This window comes from Octopus sinensis, linkage group LG2 (genome assembly GCF_006345805.1).
Source record: "Octopus sinensis linkage group LG2, ASM634580v1, whole genome shotgun sequence".
NCBI lineage: Eukaryota > Metazoa > Mollusca > Cephalopoda > Octopoda > Octopodidae > Octopus > Octopus sinensis.
Genome location: NC_042998.1, coordinates 103742210 through 103749703, shown reverse-complemented (window position 1 = coordinate 103749703; position 7494 = coordinate 103742210). Strand labels below are relative to the sequence as shown.

The 7494-nt window shown below is 33.6% G+C and overlaps 1 non-coding gene across 1 annotated transcript; it reads right to left on the bottom strand.

Annotated features, from left to right (window-relative positions):
- Positions 1–5133: 5133 nt before the first annotated feature.
- Positions 5134–5215, bottom strand: Trnas-aga. Its single transcript has one exon. It is a non-coding gene; the product is annotated as a tRNA-Ser (tRNA).
- Between the last annotated feature and the right edge of the window lie 2279 nt (positions 5216–7494).

The window sequence follows — 7494 nt, the reverse complement described above, 5'->3', positions numbered from 1 at the left end:
GTAGTAGTAGTAGTAGTAAAGTAGTAAAGTAGTCAGCCACAGGAGAAGGCTCTATGTGGTCGCTAGTTCTGCTAAATATAACAGCCAATTCTACCTTAAATACCACCATACTGCCTTGATAAAGGATACAGTATATATACCCTCTAACTGACACTTCTGCGGCCTCATTCTTTGAACTGCTAGAAATATCAGCTAAATCTCTCCCTAGTAACAACATTTTATCTCAAATAAAACCAACTCGAATAATTTAGTTCGGAATCAATATTCCTTAAAGAAAAGAATAAACGAAAATGGTCAGCATTAAAATGTTTCTGTTCAGAGGTTTGCTCGACTGGGGATGGGGGGGTGACTTCATTTTATGGGATTCGGGTGGGTTAGATGCAAAGCTGAGCTCAGCGAGAATTGAACTTAGAATGTAAGGAGCTGACGTCATGATACTGCAAATTCTCCGTCATCTCCCAATTCTATATTAAATAATTTCGACGAGTTTCTCTCACAGCTGCACGCACATCCGCGATGTTTGTCTAAATTCTGCTGGTTGCTGCTCTCCCAGAACGTTCGTCACTATCATCATTTTTGCCAGCCAACTTGGAAATGTCTGAACCACTCGTACAATTGTGTGCGGCTCATACAATTTATGCAGCTTTGCGTAGACCTCTGAGCAGGTAACGCCATGACAGCTTTCTCGGTCATGGTCAATGCGACGATCACACGCTACACACCTTCCTTCAACGCACTGCTGTAAACATCGGAAGTGAGCATGAACGTTAAAACTTATTGCACTTTAATGCGCATTCACAACAGAGTTCAAGATCAATCTTTGGGAAACGGCTTCACGCTGCGTGCTTTAGCTTCGTTACTATAGCAACTTATTGACACTTATTGATCAGACCTCGTATTGTTCCCTTACTTTTACAGATGGAATTTCAACTTTGCACAGCAAGGTAACGAAGCAATTGTGGATAATATACAGGGTGTACCAGAAGTCTTGGGCATATTTTGACATTGAATATCTCGAAAACTATTAAGGACATAAAAACGTATCTGATATATTCTGAAAGCCTGCAATTTCAAATCTTTTATGGAGTGTTCAAATATGTTCAATGTGAGCACCGTAAGTCACACAGCACACATCAAACCGATAATCCAATTCTTGCCAAACGCATTCCAGCATTACGTTGTCGATGGTTGCAACAGCTTTCGTTATTCGGGCCTTCAGTTCATTCACGTCTTTTGGAAGGGGAGGCACATAGCCCAATCCTTTCATCGCTAAAAACAAGCCGGTCATCAAATCCGTCATTTTCCAACTTCTCTTGCATTGTGATACCAAATTCACGACGAACTGGTTTATCTGCGTCCTGCAACTGTTGTACTAACTGTAGCTTGTAAGGTGTCATCTGCAGTCTTCCTTTTAAGATACGCCAAACAGTTGTTGCGGGAAGCTGAAGTTCCCTACTGGCTCTTCTGATCGATTTACGGGGGCCCCGCTCGAAGGCAGTTCGAACTCGCTCAACCGTATCATCTGAAGATGAGGGGCGTCCCGTTCTCTTAGCTGGGCACAAACACCCACCCTTCATGAATTTACCATGTCATCTCAACATGGACTTCCTTTCTGGTGCCTCTTTTCGGAATTTTGTGCGAAATGCACGTTGAACAAGTGTTTTCTGGTTGAGTGAACGCCAATACTGGATCTGAAAAAATATGAAAAAATCATTAGCATTACAAAACAAATGAATTTAACTTTAAAATGGTACCAGTTTCATCTTACTACCAATCAAAGTCCAGCAAATATGAGGACTTGAAATGTGCCCAAGACTTCTGGAACACCATGTAGTATACACAGACCTTTTACTTGTTATTTCGGTGTAGTCGCCGGTCATATCCTAATCAAGAAAACATGACCATCCCCTATTTTCTTAAGGATTTTTACTGATAGAATTTGAACTTTGCACAGCAAGATAAAGAATCATTCCTTAATAATATAGTATACACACACCTCTTACCAGTTATTTCTGTGTAGCCCCCGGTCATATCATGCTGCTTACAACTACGTAAATAGGATCAGAGATAAGAAGTTCTTCCAAAGAAATTTGGTAAACCTAAATGTCGACATTATCTGAGTATAAACTTAAATTGGGTGCAACAGAAATATGAATACCTTATCAATGTACGCCATACATATATAATTATTCACAGCACAATAGATAAGACAAGGTCTGGTTAACTAATATTAATTCCATGATGAATGATATCAACGTTATTATAATTTTCTGCTCTATAAATAATGTAATTTTTATTATTGATAATCACAGCAAAATTTCCAACAATTCTTTCCATTAAGAAAACGACAGTGTCCAGCAACAATCGGAACAATCAGTACTATAACAATCATCGCAAGCTACAACTGCAGCATCTTTAACAGAAAATGCTACCACGATTAGTATCAGCATAAGCTTCAATATTTACAGTAACAACGTAGGTGACAACAGCGACAGCAGCAGTTGCAACAACAACAACAACAACAACAACAACATCTCTTAAAACATTCATATCAACATGACAACAAAACAAATATGGTTGCTAGCATAATTTACATTAACACCATTAGGTACACCAGCAAGAACAACAACAACACCACTATCATAACTACCACTCGGAAAACTTACAAAAATTATCAATATAAACAACAACAGAATAACAAGAATGACCCCTAGCAGCAATAACGTCAACCACCAACGGCAATACATATAACAGTAAGAACAGCAAGAACCAGAACGGTAATAATAAAAAAAATTTCTATATTAACGACAATGTCTGCAACAAAGGTATATACACAACCACAAGCAATATCTGAAACCAACAGCAGCAACATCAACGACAACAACAACAATAACCACGTAAACAATTCCATAGCTGGCCACCGATATAACTCGTCTGCTTTAATTACAGTGCTATTAGCTCATCACACGCCACTTCATATTGTCTGTGGCTCTTTTATATTCATTACCATATTCTTATTATTATTTCATCCTTTTGTAATCAAGAGACAATGAATGCTGCAGGTATGAAAACTAAAGAAAAGTTAAAATGAAAAATTGAACTGAGGCCATTAGTGAATCTACAAAACGGAACCTCCTTCTTATTCGACGACGACGTTGAAATAATTTCTTGAATTCCTTGATTACATCAAGCTTAGTCATTACACACACACACACACACACACGCACACACATGCACACGCATGCATATGTGCATACAACATATACATACATGTATAGAAATACCCACACGGACACATGCACGTATATATATATATATATATATATATATTATATATATATATATATACATATATTTACATGTATATATATATATATATATATAATTATATATATATATAATATTATTATATATATATATATATAGGGTATTTATATATATCTATATATATATTATATATATCTATATATATATATATATATATAGACGTGTATATGCGCATGTACATACACAGATATATATGTATATCTATACATATACATAAATCCATATATGTGTGTGTGTGTGCCTAAATGAACTTGTATATACTTATACACACTGCTGTATAGGCATATAAACGCATACGTACATCTGTGTGTGAGCGCAAAATAAATAAATAAATACTCACACACATATACATACGTACATACACACATACACACACACACACAACACACACACACACACATACACATATATGTATATATATATATTTGTAAGTACATACTTAGTATGCATATATACGTATATAATGAATGCACAGTAAGTTTCGAAAATATATTCGTACTTTTGCAAAAGAGGTGAGAGATAGAAAGAATGATAGTGAAGAGAGAGTGCGAGGTGGGGGAGAGAAAGTGAGAAAGAGAGAGAGAGAAGATTCCTATGTATTAGACTATGTACGGTTAGTGACATATACGTGTCAATGGCAAGCGTTATGCTATCTTTCTGTGTAGGCATATACGTTTGTGTAATAATGTATATTATTCAGTTCTATTTATATATATACATATATAAATTCATATTTGATTCCATGTTTATTCCTACCCAGATCGTATGTGATACCCATTTTCTTCCTTCTTTGTATTTTTTTTCTTTATCTACCGCAATTTGTGGCAAACAAAAAAAAAACTAATAATGATACTTTAATTTAGGCACAAGATCAACAATTTTTAGAGGAGGGTCGCAAGTCAATTATATCGACCCAAGTAATTTATTGGTACTTTATTTAGCGATCTCAAAAGTCTCAAAGGCAAAGTTTACCTAGGTAGTGTATGAATTCAGAAGGTGAAGAGCCGAAAAAATACCACAAATGTTAGATTTATAGCGATACTATCAATGCAGTAAAACAGAAATGTCAGCAATAAATAGCATGAACAATGTAGAACAAGCAAATAACATCGTGAATATAATCTATCTAAATGGAAGACAACGGCATCAGATGAACGCAGATACCTAACACAAAATGTTGATTACTGTGATACAGTGAAGATATCGACTTACTCACTTATAGTACCATAGCGAACAGATCCTTAGTTACATTAATGTAGGTAAGCCATTTTATGATGCATTCAAGATTAACATTCCACTCACTACATCACCATGCTGGGCACCTGATAAAATCGGTATTTTAACTAACGATCTTATCCTTATTATATAAATTTATGTATATATAAAGATATATATATGATATATATAATATATATATATATATACATATATATACAGATATATTATATATATATACAGATATATATTATATATATATAACAGATATATATATATATATGCATTATATACAGTATATGATATATATATATATAGAATATATATATATATATATATTATATATTATCTATATATGCCTATATATATAAGCGGCCGTCAACACTTTTTTCTGCAAAATATATAATACTAATGAAATTATTGTATACAGTGCTCAGCAGTGCACCACAACAGAAATTTAGTATAATTGTGGAAGTCATATCGGTGTAGTAAAGAAATCTCACGATGCTTTTGACTACAATACCTTCTGAGATGAAGACGCAACTCCAAATTACTTTTACATAAATTATAATTTCAAGATAAAATTATCAACGTCGCCGATAGGATTCGAACCTATGCGGGAAGACCCCAATGGATTTCTAGTGCATCGCCTTAACCACTCGGCCACGACGACACCTTAGATGTAGCTTATCCTGTTCAGGCTATATTATTAGCATTATCCTGCGTTTGAGAATTTAAAATCACTTCTTTAACTTTCTAAGACATCTCAACACTTCTAAAGCAAACTTCGTTTACTTACAGTCATCGTAATTTGAATTTAACATACATATATATTTCTGCATGTATAAATATAAATATATGTGTATGTGTAATTTGGTGATTTGATGAGTTAGCATCTTTAATTGCTTTGATTTCTGAATAAAGAATTGTATTGGGTATTGCGTAACATGCAAACTTACAAACAATTTATTATTCACTGAAAATATATTTACATGAAGAAGGATTCGAAACGGCCATAATCCTAGGTATGTCACGTAGTTAAATAAATATATTCTCCTCTCATTGGTTCTGACTTTAAAATATCACCTACTTACAGAACTTGAAATCATATTGATAATATTATATTTTAAAAAAATGTTATAGTATTTTTTTAAAAAGTTCGCAGTCATATAGAAAGGCTTTGTGAAGTAAAACATTGTGCGAATAATTAGGTACGATGCAACAAAGGCTTTCCTTTTTCTTATTAATCGATCTCTCTCTCTCTCTCTATATATATATATATAATATTATATATTTCGTTTTGGGATTTGGTTTGCAAAATTCTTTATTTGAGTTCGTATGTTGAAGCATATTCTGCTGTATCTGGGGAAAGTCAAGACTATTGAAAAGGTTGTAAGACGCAACGAAAATTTTAGGAAAATAAAAATAAGAAATAAGTGGAAATTATACCGGTGAGTGTGTTACATTATAAGGCACAAAAAGAGAATGACTCTCCCCAGACACAACAGTAGTTATATATATATATATATATATATATATATCGTTAAGCACAAAAAAACACAACAACGCGAGGACGTGGAACAAATACAGTATTATTGGACGCTCAGGAAAGAAGGAGGCTTTAACGTTTCGAGCGGAGCTCTTCGTCGGAAACATAGGAGAAGGAAAGATCCAGAGAAGGGAAGACAGAGGAAAAAAATCGCCAACGGTACACACGCGGTCGCTTGGACCTTGTTAGGTTATACTATTTGTTATGGTTTGCTACCATTCATTAGTTGTTTGCTACAATTATAGTCAGAATACCGAGTGGTATTAATAAAAAACAACCTGAATCTATAATCTAATCTTCTATCTATCTATCTATCTATCTATCTACTATCTATCTATCTATCTATCTATCTATCTATCTATCTATATATATATATTATATATTATATATATATTAATATATATATTATATATATATGTAGAATTTACAAAAAAACAAAACAAAACATAGACAAAGAGAAGCAGGCGTGTAAACAACAAATAGGTGTATTTTATATATATATATATATATATATATATATATATATATATACTATATATACTATACATATATACAAACCATAAATACATGTATATATATAAAAAACCTACATATAGCGTGTGTTTGTGTGTGTGTATACAGATGTGCGTGAGTGTGGAGAGGGTACCTGTATCTTCATCTGCGTTAACACCGCTATCTGTTAGTGAGTCGCCTAATTTAGCTGTTATAATGGAATCAAGATTGAAATAATTAGTAGAGTCCATGTAATCCTATACAACCTTGAAAAGTTTCGGATCTAACTCGGAGAAACTATTTCCCAATGAAGTTCATTTAGTCTCAACATTGATTGCCGTAAAACATTAACAAAAATATCCTGAAGGAGGGTTTGGATCTTGTTAGGTTATACTAATTTGTTATGGTTTGCTACCATTCATTAGTTGTTTGCTACAGTTATAATAAGAATACCGAGAGGTATTAACCAAAAACAACCTGAATCTATATCTGTCTATCTATCTATCTATCTATCTATCTATCTATCTATCTATCTATCTATCTATCTATCTATCTATCTATCTATCTATCTGTCTGTCTGTCTCTCTGTCTGTCTCTCTGTTTCTCTATCCATCAGTCTATCGTCTGTCTATCTGTCTGTCTATCTGTCTGTCTGTCTGTCTATCTGTGTGTCTGTCTATCTAGCTACCTGTCTGTCTCTGTCTTTCTGTCCGTCTATCTATCTATCTATCTATCTATCTATCTATCTATCTATCTATCTATCTATCTATCTATCTATCGATCTATCTATCTATCTATCTATCTATCTATCTATCTATCTATCTATCTATCTATCTATCTATCTATCTATCTATCTATCTATCTATCTATTTGCCTGTCTGTCTGTCTATCTGTCAATCTATGTAACTATA